This window comes from Suncus etruscus, chromosome 2, assembly GCF_024139225.1.
Source record: "Suncus etruscus isolate mSunEtr1 chromosome 2, mSunEtr1.pri.cur, whole genome shotgun sequence".
Taxonomy (NCBI): Eukaryota; Metazoa; Chordata; class Mammalia; order Eulipotyphla; family Soricidae; genus Suncus; species Suncus etruscus.
The window spans coordinates 134,842,933-134,860,335 of NC_064849.1; the positions used below are offsets into that span (position 1 = coordinate 134,842,933).

General features: G+C 36.8%; 1 protein-coding gene across 1 annotated transcript in view; it reads left to right on the top strand.

Annotated features, from left to right (window-relative positions):
* Positions 1 to 17,403, top strand: part of SCAMP1 (secretory carrier membrane protein 1) — an 86,936-nt gene that overhangs the window by 6,009 nt on the left and 63,524 nt on the right. The window lies entirely within an intron of this gene.

Consider the following 17,403-nt stretch of genomic DNA (forward strand, 5'->3'; position numbering starts at 1 on the left):
TAGAACTTGTCATAATTTCTTGTCAATCTCATGGTTTACCTTTATCTTTTCTTTTTTTGGGGGGTCCCCACACCCAGTGACACTCAGGTTACTCCTGGCTAAGTGCTAAGAAATCGCTCCTGCTTGGGGGACCATATAGGATGCTGGGGATCGAACCTTGGTCCATTCTACGTCAGCTGCATGCAAGGCAAACGCCCTACTGCTGTGCCACCACTCTGGCCCCATGGTTTACCTTTTCTATTCAAACACATCTGGGATTTTTTTTTTGAGACAATCTACTTAGGGTAAAGTGTTATAGCTGCAGGTAGACACTTTTAAGGTATTTAGCAAGCTTACTTGTTTGACCAACAAAAGCTTTCAGATAGGGAGCTTTATTATCCATGTGGGTGGGGTAACTCTCAAACAGGACAACATTTGGATTTGACATTACTTTTATTTTGGTCCCATGGCTTTTCCAATTGAGATGATGTTAAGTGTGAAAAAAAATTAAAATGAAATGTCTTTGGGCAGTCAACAAAAATATTTTAGTATGCAATGGTTACTAGTGTTGAATGCAAATCCAGAAAATATATTGGATATTTTCTTAGTATGAATCCCAAGTGTGATAAAGCTTTTGAAAAAATATATGTTGGATGAATAAGATCAATTTCTAAAAATGAGTCCAATATTTTGTTCTTTTTTTTTGTTGTTGTTGTTTTTGTTTTGTTTTGTTTTTGGGCCACACCCAGTGGTGCTCAGGGGTTACTCCTGGCTGTCTGCTCAGAAATAGCTCCTGGCAGGCACAGGGGACCATATGGGACACCGGGTTTCGAACCAACCACCTTAGGTCCTGGATCAGCTGCTTGCAAGGCAAACACCGCTGTGCTTCTCTCCGGGCCCCAGTATTTAGTTCTTATATATTTCATAGGGATTGTCTTCAATTCTAAGTGCATATTGGAAGAGTGTTGAACAAAGTAGGGTGTGGTCAAAGAAGAAATCAGAATGGTCAAGGGTCTGGAAATCAAGTCCTAGGAAGAATAATTTAAGTTTAAATTGCTTAATGAGTTTAGACTACAAATGACTAAATGGAAATTTGAGAAATTCAGACACTTGAAGGAATAGTTGATTGAGTAAATCTATTCTTCCATTATAGAAAAATAAGTCAAGGATAATAGCAGAGTATGCATGAAAGTAGACTTGGTCTTCAACATAAAAGATTTTCATATTTTTTGGAATAACCTGACAGTACTTTTTTGTATAGAATTCCTCAGCACTTGAAGGAATTGAAGTAGAATTTGAATGACCTGAGTTGCTAAGGTAGAGACTTTGTGTCTCAAAGGTTTATATTTTTGGAAACTGTAAGTTTTTGTACTTGTTTAGACCTTTTTGTGAAAACATACATTTTCTCATAATTTAATGTAGTGGATATGAATCAGTTTATCTCGGCCAGAAAGAAAACTTCATTTTAGAGGAAGTTGTGTGCTAAGCTCCATCTTCTGCTGAGAGTGTTTTCAGGTAATTGTTCATACATAGTTGGTTTAGTCCTCTGGGGAGACCAGTGCTGGCCTGACCTCAGCTGACTTCTATGGCAAATTGCACACAAGAAACCAGTCTCAGCTGCTGAGGAACATGTACAAGTTCTTGACCAAATTTTTTTCTTCATAAAGGAACAATTACAGGATCTAAGTAGATAGTGCAGTAGGTAGGGCATCATTGCCAACCTAGGTTCAAGCCTTGGCATCCCATATGGCCTCCTAAGTACTGCCAGGAATAATTCCTGTCTAGATCCAGGAGTAATTCCTGTGTTCTGAGCATCCCTGATTGTGGTCCAAAATCAGCCAACCAAACAAAGGAACTAGTTTTCCCTGTGGTAGTGGAACTGCTTTTCTCAGGGATGTGAACTATAAAGAAACACAGAGATTTTAGATAGTCTTAGTAGAAATAACTAGTTAAAGGTCTAAGGAAAGAGCTAAATTATTTTATTCCAAGAATATCTTATTTCATTCCAAGGAAATGGTCTCTGTGATGACCATGTTCTAGAGGGGTATTTTCTAGAATTTCTAGCTAGAATTTCAAGCTCTAATCTTTGATTAGAGCAAAGATTAGAGCTACTCTTGAACTTCAAGAGAAATTCATGTTTAAAATTCTCTTGACTCTGCCTTGAAGTGGAATTGATGGGTAACATGGTAGTTATATGCTGAATCTTGGAGGAACTTCCAGACTTTCCACAGTGACTACCATTTTGTATTCCCCTCAGCCTTGGTATGAGGTACTGTGTTCTTGCAAACACTTGATTCTAGTCATCCTTGTGTGTGAAGTGTCTCATTACGGTTTTGATATGTCTTGTCCAGATGGTTATTTGATGTTGAGCATATTTTTATGTGCTTATTGGCCCTTTGTATATCTTTGGAGAAATATCTATTTAGGTTCTTTGCTATTAAAAAATCTTTTTGGGAGGAGCATACCCAGAAATTCTCAGAGCTTATCATTTCTCTACTCTGGGATCAATCCTGCCAGACTCTGGAGATCACCTGGGATGCTAGAGATTGAACCCAGGCCAGCTATGTGCAAGGCAAGTACCCCACTATACTATATCTTCAGCCAATATATTGTTAGTTGTGGAAACCATACCTGATTGTGTGGGTAGGGAACCAGGATCACTCGAGGTATGGGCCCACTAGAGTAGCCACATCAGCTGATGCTGAAAATATTTACAAAGTAAAATACTTTCTCTAAGAAAATAAGTCATATCTTATACTAAACAGCTTCTGAAATACTTAGTATCTCCAGAGTATGTATATTAACTTGTCATTCTCCCAAAATTGCCAGATAGTTTGTGGCCCCAGTGGAATAGCCTGAGGATGGGGACCTATAGAGGTGCATATTCTATTAAACCAATGCTTATTTCAGCAGTTGAGGGGGAGGGGAGGGGTGTGGGCTATTCCTGGCTCTATGCTCAGAAATGACCCATGGGGTTAATCAGGATCATATGTGGTGCTGGGGATTTAAACTAAGGTCATGACCAACACAACTGTATGAAAGGCAAACAACTTCCCTACTGTACTAGTATTTTTCCAGCACCTACTTTAACTTTTAATAATAAAATAGTGCAATAATGGGCTCTTATGCTTTTTTTCTAGAATGTAACGATAAACTTGTTATCAAGATTACCAATGTGATACCTTTTTGTTTTTTTAGAAGAAACATTTTGTTTTATAGACTATAGATCTCTTATAAGTAAAAAAAAAATTAGAACTTCTTAGATTATCAAAGCAAAAATAATTTAGAAAAAGTGGTGTAAATTTTTAAATATTGAGAATTAGAGAATGATCATAGTATCTGATCATTTTAACCTGATTAATAATAGAAGGAAAAAGACATAATGCAAGTGATTTAGGATCAAAGGTTTTGCTTTTCATTCAGTCAAAATAATGTCTATTATATAAGATTGCACAATTCTTAGATGATAATTTGGAATGAAAAGTGATGAGAAATCAAAGTGATAGGTATTGTAAAAGGACTCCAGGAATATCTGCCTGGTGTGACTAGAGACTTGGTTATAATAATGCAGTTATTATTTAGCAGTTTTCCTAGAGCTGATGATACTTCTCCTAGGTTGATTTAGTCTAGTGGTTTTATTTATGACCTAACATATTAAAACTCAAATTGTCATAAATTTTAGTAAGCTGCTTTCAAGACCATGGCATTTTGTGAAAACACAAACTTTTTTCTCTAAATTCTGAAAGAAGTATATTACTTGCTTTCTCTATTTGATTACTTTTTTAAGCACTATGACAAACATGTTTGTAGTTGGGTTTTAGTTATAAAAATGAACACTCCCTTCACCAGTGCAACATTCCCACCACCAGTGACCCCACCCCCTCTCTCCTCTCCCACTCCTTGCCTGTATTAGAGACAGGCATTCTATTTTTTCACTCACTATCATTGCATGGTAGTTGTTAGTGTAGTTGTTTCACTACACTCACCCCTCTTTGTGGTAAGCTTCATATCATGGGCCAGTCATTCCAGCCCTCATCTTTATTGTCTCTGGGTATTATTACAATGCTGTCTTTTATTTTTCTTAAATACCATAGATGAGTGAGACTATTCTGTGTCTATCTCTCCCCTCTGACTAATTTCACTCAGCATGATAGTTTAATAGCTTCATTTTCCTGACAGCTGCATAGTGTTCCATTGTATATATGTACAACAGTTTATTTAGCCACTCATCTATTATCAGTCAGGCATCTGGATTATTTCCAGATTCTGGCTATTGTTAACAGCACTGCAATGAATATAGGTGTGCAGAAGGCATTTTTGTGTTGTATTTTTGTGTTCCTAGAGTATATCCTTAGCAGTGATATAGCTGGATCATATGGGAGCTCAATTTCCAGGTTTTTTTTTAGGGATATCCACATTGTTTTCCATAAAAGCTGGACTAGACAGCATTCCCACTAGCAGAGAATGAGAGTTTCTTTCTCCCCAATTCCCCCCAACACTGATTGGTCTTGTTTTTTTGTGATGTGTATTATTTTCTGTGGTGTGAGATGGTACCTCATTGTTGTTTTGATTTACATCTCCCTGAAGATTAGTGATGTGGAGCATTTTTTCGTGTGTCTTTTGGCCATTTGTATTTCTTCTTTGAGGAAGTGTCTGTTCATTTTTCTCCCGGGGCTAGATGTTTTTTCTTCTTTTCTTCTTCTTCTTTTTTTTTTTTGGGGGGGCCACACCCAGCGGTGCTCAGGGGTTACTCCTGGCTGTCTGCTCAGAAATAGCTCCTGGCAGGCACGGGGGACCATATGGGACACCGGGATTCGAACCCACCACCTTTGGTCCTGGATCGGCTGCTTGCAAGGCAAACACTGCTGTGCTGTCTCTCCGGGCCCATGTTTTTTCTTCTTAAGTTTTGTCAGTACCTTGTATATCTTAAATATTAGCCCCTTATCTGGTGGGTATGGGGTGAATAGCTTCTTGATTACTTTTTTAATGGAAAATGTCTAGTATAATCTTCAAAGGAACTTAACTTCCACCTCAGTTGAATTCATATGTTCTACATGAACAGTAACAAACATTCCTATGTTCTTAACCTGTTTTTAGGGCACTTAGATGAAGGTGTTAAGATAAATATCTGAAGTTTCTTTTTCTCTAGAGCAGACTGGGTAAAAAAGGGTGGCTACAGTGGAATAAGAAAGGTGAAATCTTGCAGATTGCTTCAGTGTGGATAGAACTGCAGCACATTATAGTATGACAAGTTAGGGTGAAAGACAAAAATAACATAAATTGCTCTTTTTTGTATACAGCATCAAAACCAGGGTATAGACCATATGAAATTATGTAAACCCTTTGCCTTGGGTCACAGAACTAAGATTATGAAGTATTGGAGGGAGATGGGAGGAATTGTCAATCTAGAGAAGTGTCTTAACAGTTATTGGAGAGTTTTGGGCATTTTGGTGAAGATGTAGTGAAGATGTGAAGTGGTGAAGATGCAGTAATTATAGGTAGCAAAACCATAAACATGAAGGTTATAACTATGAAACCTAAAGACTAATTTTTTTTTTGTTTTTGTTTTTTGGGCCACACCCACGGTGCTCAGGAGTTACTTCTGGCTGTCTGCTCAGAAATAGCTCCTGGCAGGCACGGGGGACCAGATGGGACACTGGGATTCGAACCAACCACCTTAGGTCCTGGATCAGCTGCTTGCAAGGCGAACGCCGCTGTGCTATCTCTCCGGGCCCTAAAGACTAATTTTTAAAAAAAGTTTATTCTGGGTGCCGGAGAGATAGCATGGAGGTAAGGCATTTATCTTGCATGCAGAAGGTCGGTGGTTCGAATCCTGGCATCCCATATGGTCCCCCGAGCCTGCCAGGAGTAATTTCTGAGCGTAGAGCCAGGAGTAACCCCTGAGTGTTGCCGGGTTTGAGTGCTACCAAAAAATAAAAAGTTTATTCTATGACCTGGCTGCCTAGTTTGCTTTTCTATCATTTGCTCAATGGGATACTGATTTTTTTCTGCCTTCATCGTACATATATATTATATACACATATTATATATTTAAGCATTTTCTATAGTTCCAGAAGTTTTTCTTTTGAATCAGCACAGAAATGGGAAGCTCTTAAAATAACAGCTAAAGGAAATAAACAATGGTGCAAGATTATCTTTGATTGCAACATGTGATTATTCTTTATTTTATCCCTAAATTGCCAATGTTTTTAAGGCAGACACTAGTTTTTATTAACTTTTAAACTTTTTGGTATTAACAAAAATAGTAACAATGACAAAACATACAAATTACTGGTTGTCTTACAAAGCATAGGGATTTGGGAAGCTATTATTGAATTGAAGAGGGTAATAAGGAGCTCTCATTTTATTTTTATGACAAATTACATTGTGATATTTTGCTTAAATGTTGCAAAGTTGTACATTTGTTTGTTTAATGTTGGTGATATTTGAAAGGGAAATCTAGTGTTTTGTATTATGTTTGAATATTTTAAAGTTATGATTACTTTTTGAAATCCTGGGTAGCTAGCAGGAGCAGAATCCCCACTGAAACTTTGAACATAATCACCCTCGCGCACCAAATATATTGTTGTGGAGAATGCTTGGATTCGATAGTGCTAAGTATTGTCCTGGGGAACTTAATCACTATTTAGAATTTGTTTCTTAAGAAAAGGTTCAATTAATTGTACATATATTCTCAGAAATCCACATTCAACAGTTGAAATCTAATTTCAAATGTAGAAAAATAGAAAATTCACATTCAAAAGTTGACTACTTTTACAAAGTAGAAATTTGCTTTAAAAATTTGTAGGTCTTTGTCACAGTGGTGATTGTTCCGGTATTTAGTAGTAATATATTAAAGGAAACTAACAAAAGCCCATTAAGTTTGGTATAGGATGGTATAAATTTTTTAACGCAAACCTCCTGATGACTCATAAAAAAACAAAGGATGTATGTGAAGACCCTGCTGCTGTTCTTTTCCTAGGATTTTATGTGGTTCCTTTTAAGTCATCAAAAATGATTGACATTTTGGGCTGGTTGAACAGACTTGGTAAAATAATTTCTCTTCACCATGACCAATCATTTTTAGACTTTCTTGCATTCACATTGGGGCATCTAACTCCCTTAGCTATGTACATAGTTCTTCACATTACAGGAGGAAAAATGGGGATTTAGTGTAAAAGGATGCTAAATAAACTTTCTGTTTGTAAATATTCCAGCTCTACTGTTGGGGAGCACCTGATTGCAATTCCTCACCCCATTCCTTTATATTTCTTTCCTAATCGTTAATTCGCTTTATTTGGAACAAGGACATTAAGTGAGCCAGCATTTGAATTTTGAGAATTCAAGGGATTTATTTCTTTCAAGAATATATATTTGTTTGTATTTAATGAAAAACAACTTTGAGAAATAATTTGCAGATGAAAATGGTCAATTTAAAAATATAATTCATAATTTAGAAGTCACAGTATTTTGCAACTATATATTCTCTAATGTTAGAGTATTTTCATTATTCCTCAAAGGTAACCCCATACCTTTTAGCAGTTATTTGCCATTTTCTTCCAGCTCTACTAGCCTTTAGGTATTTTCAATATGTTTGCCAAATAAATGGTGTGTGTGTATTATCCTTTATAAACGACTGTTTTTAGTATAATTTAAGGTTCATTTGTATCATAACATGCAATAGGGATTTCTTCCTATTGCCAAATCATATTCCATTTTCTGAGTAGACCATTATTATATGTATGTCTTCATCATTTGATATCATGTTGGGTTGCTTTCACTTTTAGACTGTTAGGAATAATGCTGCCCTGAGTGTGCAAGTTTTTTGTTAAGTCTTTGTTCTTGGGATATATTCTTAGGAATGGACTAGCTAGATTGTAAGGTAACTGCTAAATTGTTTTTAAGAAAGTTATGCCATTTTATATTCCCACTGCAGCTTCTAATTGTTTTTATATACTTGCCAACACTTGTCCTTTATTCTTCATAATTTTTATTTAAGTGATATATATACCATTGTGAAAGTTTTAGGTGTATACCATTATAATTCAACATCTGTATGTACTAGAGTATCATTACCACCCAGTTTTGCTTGTTCCTTTCCATTCATTTGACCCTCTAACTGTTTGACTCAAAACCCACACTTGGAAACCCTCTAGTAACCAGTTTACTTTAAGAGTTTTTGTTTTATTTCTTTTCTTTCCATATCATACTGTATGTATTTTTCTCTGACACTTCATTTGTTACAGTACCATCTAATGTCCTTCTGTGTTGTTTAAAATGACAAGATTTCCTGCTTTTTATAGCTGAATAGTATAGTAGTACAGTGTGAGAGATAATGTGTATGTATATGTGTATATATATATGTGTATATATATATATATATATATATATATATATATATATATATACATTGCATCCTTTCCTACAGAACTTTTTGTATGTTGGCTATTGTAAATCAGATTGGATGAGAATAGGGGTTTATAACATCTTTTCAAATTCTTACTTAAATACCCAAAAGTGGAGTATCTGGATCATATGATAATGTCTATTCTTAATTTATAGAAGAGTCTTTGTACTATTTTCTATAGAGTCTGTACCAGTTTATAATCCCATGAATCTGGACAAAGAGTTCACTGTTCTTTACATTGCCTCTTGTTACTTATCTTTTTCATAATTGTCATTCTAATAGGTTTTATATCTGTTTGGTTATAGCCATTCTAATAGACATTATGAAGTGATATCATTATTGTTTTGTTTCTTATTGATATAGCTGGATCCACATTTCCGGTGGCCTCCCTTATTAGGTTTTAATTTGCATTTTCCTGATGTCTAATGGTGTTAGACATGTGTCTTTTGGTCATTTGTATTTCTTACTTGACAAAGTGTCTGTTCCTTTCTTCTCCCCATTTTTTGATGTGGTTAGATTTTTTTTCTTGTTAAGTTCTGTCAGTACCTTGTATATTTTTGATAATAGCCCCGTATCTGATGTGAATTGAGTGAATAGTTTCTCTCATTCTGTGGGTGGCTTTTGTATCCTAGGCACTGTTTCATTTGAGGTGCAGAAGCTTCTCAGCTTAATATAGTCCCATCTGTTTATCTCTGCTTCCACTTGTTTGGAGAGTGATGTTTCCTCCTTGAAGATGTTTTTAGTCTCAATGTCAAGAAGTGTTTACTTATGTGTTGTTCTATATACCTATGGTTTCAGGCCTGATATCAAGGTCTTTTGGCAGGATTAATATTAAAATGGCAATACTCCCCAAAGCATTGTACAGATTTAATGCAGTCCCTCTAAAGATACCCATGAAATTCTTCAAAGAAGTGGATCAAACAATTCTGAAATATGTTTGGAACAATAAATACCCACAAATAGCTAAAGCAATCATTGGTAAAAGGAATGTGGGAGGCATTACTTGCTCAATTTTAAATTGTATTACAAAACAATAGTTATTAAAACAGTATGGTGTTGGAATAAAGACAGATCCTCAGATCAGTGGAATAGACTTGAGTATTCAGATAATGTTCCTCAGGCATGCAGTCAACTAATCTTTGATAAAGGGGCAAGAAATCCAAAATGGAGCAAGGAAAGCCTCTTCAACAAGTGGTGTTGACACAACTGGTTAGCCACATATAAAAAAGGGGACTCAGACCCCATTTAACACCAGAGACAAAGGTCAAATCCAAATGGATTAAAGACCTTGATATCAGGCCTTAAGCACTGCTTATAGTGAATCATGAAGGGTTTCTAAATACATATTATTTTATAGATTTTAGATTTTATTTTTTTTGGCGGAGCCTTGTAAGTGGATTTAGTGCAGGGGTGGCGAACATGCGGCTCTCGAGCCGCATGCGGCTCTCGGCCAAAATGAATGCGGCTCTTTGCCTCTTATTATGATTTTGTATGCTGTGGCTCTTTGCCAAGTTTGGATTTTGTTCTGCTGCTTCTGAGGAGGGAGGGACCTCTGAGGAGAGATCTCCGAGCGTGGAGTCCCGCCCCAGGCTGCGTCATCCCGTCTCCCATCCCTCGGAAACAACTGCAGGGGCCAGCGTGCAGGGGACCCGTGTGGCACATGTTGGGTCACATCTTGCCGTGAGTTCTTAGTGTGGAGGATGCAGACCCTCACCATCACTGCAGGATTTTGAACCTCACTCAAAATGGCAAAATGCAATATGTGTTTAATATATTATTGTTAAAATTATATCCTTTTGTGTGTATTTGTCTGTTTTGGCAGGTCACTGCGTGGTGTGGCTCTCTGACTCTCATAGTTTAAAATTTTGGCTCTTTGAATCAAACTTGTTTGCCACCCCTGGTTTAGTGGCTACTCCCGGTCAATCTCTGCCAGTTTAGTAGTAGGTCAGTGCAAGGAAGGGCTAAAGGTTTGGTGCCACTGAGGCCCAGTGAATAAAGGATTACTTGGATAGTCCTGGAGGCTGTTGGGAGTCTTTTGGACTGTATCTGGCAGTGTTCAGGGGACTAGGTAGTGCTGGAAATCAAACTAGGGTCAGGTCTATGCAAAGCATATGCTTTAACCTCTGCTATCTCTCTTTGAACCTTAAGATTTTTAATGGTTTCTCTTAATGCCTTCTTAAAAAATGATTGCAGCATTTAGAAACTCTAGTACTACTCTGAGTAAATATTATAGTAATTTTAAAATCCCAGAATTGGGAAAAAACATAAACTGCTTGGGTCTTGTTTAATCTAATTACCTTGTCTAGGGCATAATTTGCTTGGATTAAGTGGAGTTATTGAGGAATGTCTTAATTAAGGTTTAATGCAATCTTAAATTTAGCTTCTTTATTTTGAGGAAATGTTTTAAACATATATTTGTCTTCTTTATTTTCTGCTAACAATTTTATGGTGTCATTGAGAATTGAAATTTGACCATGTTACTTAGTTGTTTGCTTTGGGAAATTACTTAAGCATCTGAAAATTACAGTTTCAGTAAGTAAAAAAAAAAGAATATAGAATTTTAAGTCAGATGGTTTTTCTGGGGAGTTTGTGAGATAATTAGAATTATATTGTACTAACCAGTATATTTTTCTCCTTAAATCTGTTTTTGCTTTAGCTTTGTTAAATTTTCGTAAGCTTCCTTGGTAGGAATGTAAATATACAGTTCTTTTCAATGTTCAAGAATCAAATTACAATCCTTTGGTATAGTATTTTGGTGAAAAAGTTTGAGAGAAATGTAGTGGAAGTCGTGCTAAAATGTAAAAGCTTTGGGTTGATAATTAGTGTTTGTTGTTTCTTTTGTATTAGTCTTCTACTATTTTTTTTGCTTGTTTTTGTTTTTGTTTTTTCGGGCCACACCTGTTTGATGCTCAGGGGCTACTCCTGGCTAAGCGCTCAGAAATCGCTCCTGGCTTGGGGGGACCATATGGGATGCCGGGGGATCAAACCTTGGTCCTTCCTTGGCTAGCGCTTGCAAGGCAGACACCTTACCTCCAGCGCCACCTTCCTGGCCCCAGTCTTCTTAAGTAAAACTATCTCATACTTGTTTCTTTTATTTCCCCCTAAGTTTTATTATCACATTTTAGTTTATCAAGTTGCTAATAATACAGTTGTTTCAGGCATTAAATGTTCAAGCACCAATCCCACCACCAGTGTGACTTTTCCTTCTCTTTTGTCCCCAGTCTCCCACCTACCATCATAACCTCCTCTAATGCAGGCACAAAGAAATTTATTTGATATTGCTTTTTACAACACAAAGGCAAATGGAATAATCAAAACTTAGATCTGGGCCAGAGTGATAGTACAGTGATTAGAGCTTTTGCCTTCGCAAGTGGCTGACCCGGGTTTTAGCCCCACAACTGCCAAGAGTAATTTCTGAGCTAAGAGACAGGAGTAACTGCTCAGCATTGATGAGCCTGGCCTCCCCCCAAAAAAACAAAACAAAACAAAACAAAACACACAAAAAAAAACTTAGATCAGCACAGGTTAGTTTGAAATGATTGTTATATCTCCCCAGGATATTAAAGTCAGTGTTTAAGGTTTTAGAGCTCTGAAACAAATGAAGTTTGACAAGTCGCAGAACTGGAGTGAACGTTTCTGTTGGAGGTTGTAGGGGGTAGCATTCAGCTACTGTAGATCATGCAGCAAGGGGAATCTGGCCCTGTCCCCTTTCTGAGAATTGAAAAGAGGTATCAGCTCGGACCAGACAACTGGTGAAGTAACAGCAGACATTATTTTCTTTTGGAGCTTAGTGGAGGAGCTGGGCTGTTGTTTTTTTTTTTTTTTCTGCCTTGTAGATGATGATTGTGGGCAAAGGCTGCTGGGGTTTTCTGTGGTGGGGTGGGTGTTTAGTGCTTGGCCCAATCCCATTCCAAAAAGAAAAACCCAGAGCTGTTGACCCTGGAGTCTAATCTCACCATGGATGGGTTAGCTGCACATAGTATTTGATTTGTTACTTTCTGACTTTTTGTAATTTCTCCAAGTTCCCTCAATTTTGTGGTTAAACGCAAATTATCTTTTAGCTGAATAATACTCCATTGTTAATATGCATTTTTGTTATCTAATCATCTGTTGAAAACTTGGATTTCTTCCACATTGGGGATATTGCAAATGTTTCTGTAATAGGGCTGGGACTAGCATGTGGTTGACCCTGGTTTGATTCCTGGTATTACATATGGTTCCTGAAATACTGCCAGGAGTGATTCCTGAGTGTTGAGCCAGGGTTAAGTCTTGAATACTAACCAGAAACTAAACTAAACTAAACTAATGCTGCAGCTATCCACTATGAAATCAATTTGCATTTCCCTGATGATCAAAGATGATGTACATTCATTTTTGTAAAACTTTATTTATTGATTGATTGGTTTCTGGGCCACCAGTGGTGCTCAGGAGTTACTTCTGGCTCTGCATTCAGAAATCACCCCTGGCCATCTATGGGTTTTAAGAAAAATAAAAGAAAATTTTACAATAATTCCCAGAGACAAAAGAGAGGAGGGCTGTAAGGTCCAGCTCATAATACGAAGCTCACCAAAAAGAGTGATGAGTACAGTTAGAGAAATAACTACAATGAGAACTATCATAACAATGTGAATTAATGAGGGAAGTAGAAAGCCTGTCTCGAGTGCAGGTGAGGGTGAGGTGGGGAGAAGGGAGATTTGGGACATTTTTGATGGGAATGTTGCACTGGTGAAGGGGGGTATTCTTTACATGACTGAAACCCAACTACAATCGTATTTGTAATCAAGGTGTTTAAATAAAGATATTAAAATAAAAAATAAAACAAGGGAAAAATGTAAAAAAAAAAGTTATGAAGTGTGGAAAAAAGAAATCACCCCTGGCAGGCTGGGGAACCATATGGAATGCTGGGACTTGAACCAAGTCCCTCCCGGGTCAACCTCATGCAAGACAAACGCCCTACCACTGTGCTATCTCTCCAGTCCCAGATGATGTACATTCATTTGCTAATTGACCGGGTCTATATTCTTTTTAGAGAAATGTCTATTCAGATATTTTGCTTATTTTTTGATAGGGTGGTTTGTATCTTTTTCAGTTGTATGACTAGTTTATGTATCTTGCATAGTAATCTCTTAACAGATATATAAAAATACCTTTTATTCAGTGATCTTACCTACCCAGCCTTACTTAATTTTGCTTTACAGAAGCTTTTCAGATAAGTGTAATCCATGTGTTTATATCTTTTTCTTTTTGTGTGTGTGTGGTGCTAGAGATGGTACAGAAGATCTCACCCATCATGGCATACATTCTTCTCCCAGCCTATTTTCTAGGAACTATTTTTAAGTCAATACTTGAATTTTTATTGCAGTTTGGGTACAAATTCCCCAACATTAATGTGATAGAACCTTTCACTTCTATTATCTCCTATAACTTTAAGATTTTAGATTTTATATATAGGTCTTTAATTGATTTTGAGTTATTTTTGTATATGTGATAGAGAATAGTTCATCTTTAAATGTTTGCATGTTATTGGAAACTCAGTATGCGATAACTTAATAATGTTTAACTTTCTAGATCATTCTTGACATATCTTGTAATACCCTTCTTCTTTACCACTTAATATACTAAAGTAGGAGAAATTATGGACAGACTAGACTAAACTAAACTAGACTAAGACTAGACTAAACTAGTGAACTTAATTTACTCACAAATAAAATTTTGTCCAACTGCCAGTTAATTTTCAGCCTTGATTAAACTTTTCTGGAATCTAGACTCTAGCAAGTATATTTAGACATTACAGTGAACTGTAGAAAGTTGAAAGAATAATTTTATCCTTGGTATTTTTGAGCTAAGTTATACATATGATTGTCTTTCTTTATAACCATTTTTTGGGGGAGGGGGGTCTACCAGTATTGCTCAAAGATTACTTCTGGTGAGCTCTGGAGACCAATATGATGAGGATTGAACCTGGGTCAGCTGCATGCAAGGCAAATTGCTATTGCTTTTGACCAACTTTCTTTTTTGTTTCTATTTATTTATTTATTTATTTATTTATTTATTTATTTATTTATGAGATATTTAGTATACTTGAAATTGGATATGCAAAATAAGAATAGGGAATCATGCATTCCTTGAATTTGTATAGCAGCAAGAGAAATAAATACAATGTTTCCCTCATATCACATTTTGTTTGTTCCCTTTTGCTTTTTGAAATTTTTTCCTGCAATTGTGAAAAGCATTTTTATGGTTCCAAAATAAAAACTGAAAGACAAGGTATGTTCAGAAAAGTCTTGACTTTCAAACCTGAACTTGTCATTACTATTCTTTTCAATTTCCCTATCCCACCTGGCAGCACTCAGGGGTTACTCCTAGCTCTACACTCAGAAATCGCTCCTGGCAGGCTCAGGGGACTATATGGGATGCCGGGTTTTGAACCACTATCTTTCTGCATGCAAGGCAAATGCCCTACCTCCATGCTATCTCTCTCTGGCCCCCTATTATGTTTTTTAAAGTTTTTTAAGTTTATATGTAAATACACATATCCATGTTTATTTTTGTAAATGAAAGGTATCTTTATACTCTGCTGTACTCTGTGACAATGTGTAGATCTACTCCATTATAATATTCAGCTTCATAATATTTTATCATGTAAATATATCATGTTTACTCAGCTGTTTTCTGCTAGTGGTTATTAACAATCTTGTGCTATTACAAATATAATCTTGCCAGTACATCTTTGTGATTAATACCTATAAGTGAGATTGTGGGTCAAAGGATAAATGTACACAGAACTTTGATAGTTCTTGCCAAATTCCTATATAGTGAGATTAAATGTGTTTTACTCTTAATTTTTCAAACAGCCTTCATATATATATATATATATATATAGTGGGTTTTGGGACTCACCCAGTGACGCTCAGGGATTACTGCTGGCTATGCGCTCAGAAATCGCTCCTGACTTGGGGAACCATATGGGACACAAGGATTCGGACCATCTTCCGTCCTGGATCAGCTGTGTACAAGGCAAACGTCCTGCTGCTGTGCTATCGTGTTGGCTCCCAAACTGCCATCATATTTATGCTCACTTCTTTGTATATGTTTCTTTTTTTCTTTTTTTTTTTTTTGGTTTTTGGGCCACACCCGGCGGTGCTCAGGGGTTACTCCTGGCTGTCTGCTCAGAAATAGCTCCTGGCAGGCACAGGGGACCATATGGGACACCGGGATTCGAACCAACCACCTTTGGTCCTGGATCGGCTGCTTGCAAGGCAAACGCTGCTGTGCTCTCTCTGGGCCCTGTATATGTTTCTTATTGTTAGTCTTGAATTAATTTTTTGGGTCTTCCCAACCCCTGATTATAATTGTTCAAGAAATATTTTCAGGCATGTGTGATTAGTAAATACCTATTTATTTCTTATATTCACAGAAGTCAGTCTAAATGAAAAAAGAGACTTAATGAAAGACCATCATGGTTCAGTGAAATAAAAGCAAATGGAAAGTAGTACCAGGTTCTGTGAGATGAGTGATTTGCATGGCATGATTTAGAGTTGGGGTGATAATCAGCTGGATGGCTGATTAACATGTTAGGTAACCTTTGAATGGAATTTTAAAGAAAGGAGAATGACAGGCTGACCCTGTTTAGAACAGTGTGCTTGCTAGAGGAAGCAGCATTAAGGAAGTACACAGAGCTTGAGTACTTAAAGGTCACTGGTCTTATGGGTGGCAATAGAGGTAGACACTGATACTGTCCCTTGAATTATGAGTTTTTCTCTGTTGCTATTGTTACAGTAATAGGAACTTGAACCATATGTATTATAATTCCCCTCTAAGAACACATGCTCCTTTAGAAATCTTCCTGCTTCCTTGACAGAAATTTCTTTTAATTAAATCTTGGAAGACAACCCAGGGAAGTAGAATGGTTTCCTTACTTCATTTCCAGTTTATTGTAAAGTAAGCTCAAAACCTTTATTGTGCCTTAATTTTAATTTATCCATATAACTTTTTGTGAAATTATAGGCTTCTTTTCTTTTTCTTTCTTTTTTTGCTTTTTGCTTTGGTGGTCACACCCGCAATGCCCAGGAATTACTCCTGGCTCTGACTCAGGACTCACTCCTGGTGGTGCTCAGTGCTGGGGTGGCATTGGGACCATGTAGGATGCTGGGGATGGTGTCCGTGCCAACTGCTTGCAAGACAAATGCCCGGAAAATTCCCTACTCATTGTACTATTGCTTCACCCTTCAATGATGTTTCTTATGTAATAGTTTCTTTAATTTGGTTAACGGCCAGATGAAGTTGGGTCTAAGTATTAAAGAGCTCGCAAGGTAGGTAGTGACTAGACTTCATAGAAACCTTGTGTTTTATTTTGGGGAATTTTTATTAAACCTTTTTAGTTTGTGTAGATCCTCTCAAATATTCTGAATGGGAATGAAGGACAAAGAAAAGGTGCTTGAGGCGGAGAATGATTAGTTTTAATCTTTGAAAGATAACCTATTGATGACTGTTAGTGGAAGCTAGTGAACTGGATAAGTTAGTGAACAGTTAGTGATGAAGCTAGTTGTCTGGAGAAGTTAGCAAAGGTGGCTGTCTCTGGGATCTCCTTAAATAGGCTTATTTTCAGGTCCCACTGAGACCTACTGGATCAAATGCTGGAGGTGGGCTGCAGCTGTCTGGGTTTTATTTTATTCTAATGCGTACCAAGGTTTAAGACAAGGACTCCAAATACTAGTGAGTCTGTAATACAGCTTGCAAATAGTTTTACATATTATATAGTTATTGAACATAATTTTTCATACATGTATTTTATTGTCATGAAAAACATTACTTTTTGTTTTCATAAACACATTCTGTAGTAATTTGGATACTCCTGGTTGTCTGAGGGACCCACACAGTAGGGGATTGAACCTATTGCTCTGGAATGCAATGAGTATTTCAGCCCTGATCTCCCTGGCTCCAAGCAATAACTTTTTTTCAATAGAGATGTAGAAAAATAGCAAGGAAAGTCACTTAAGAAGGGAGTCTTTTCTGTT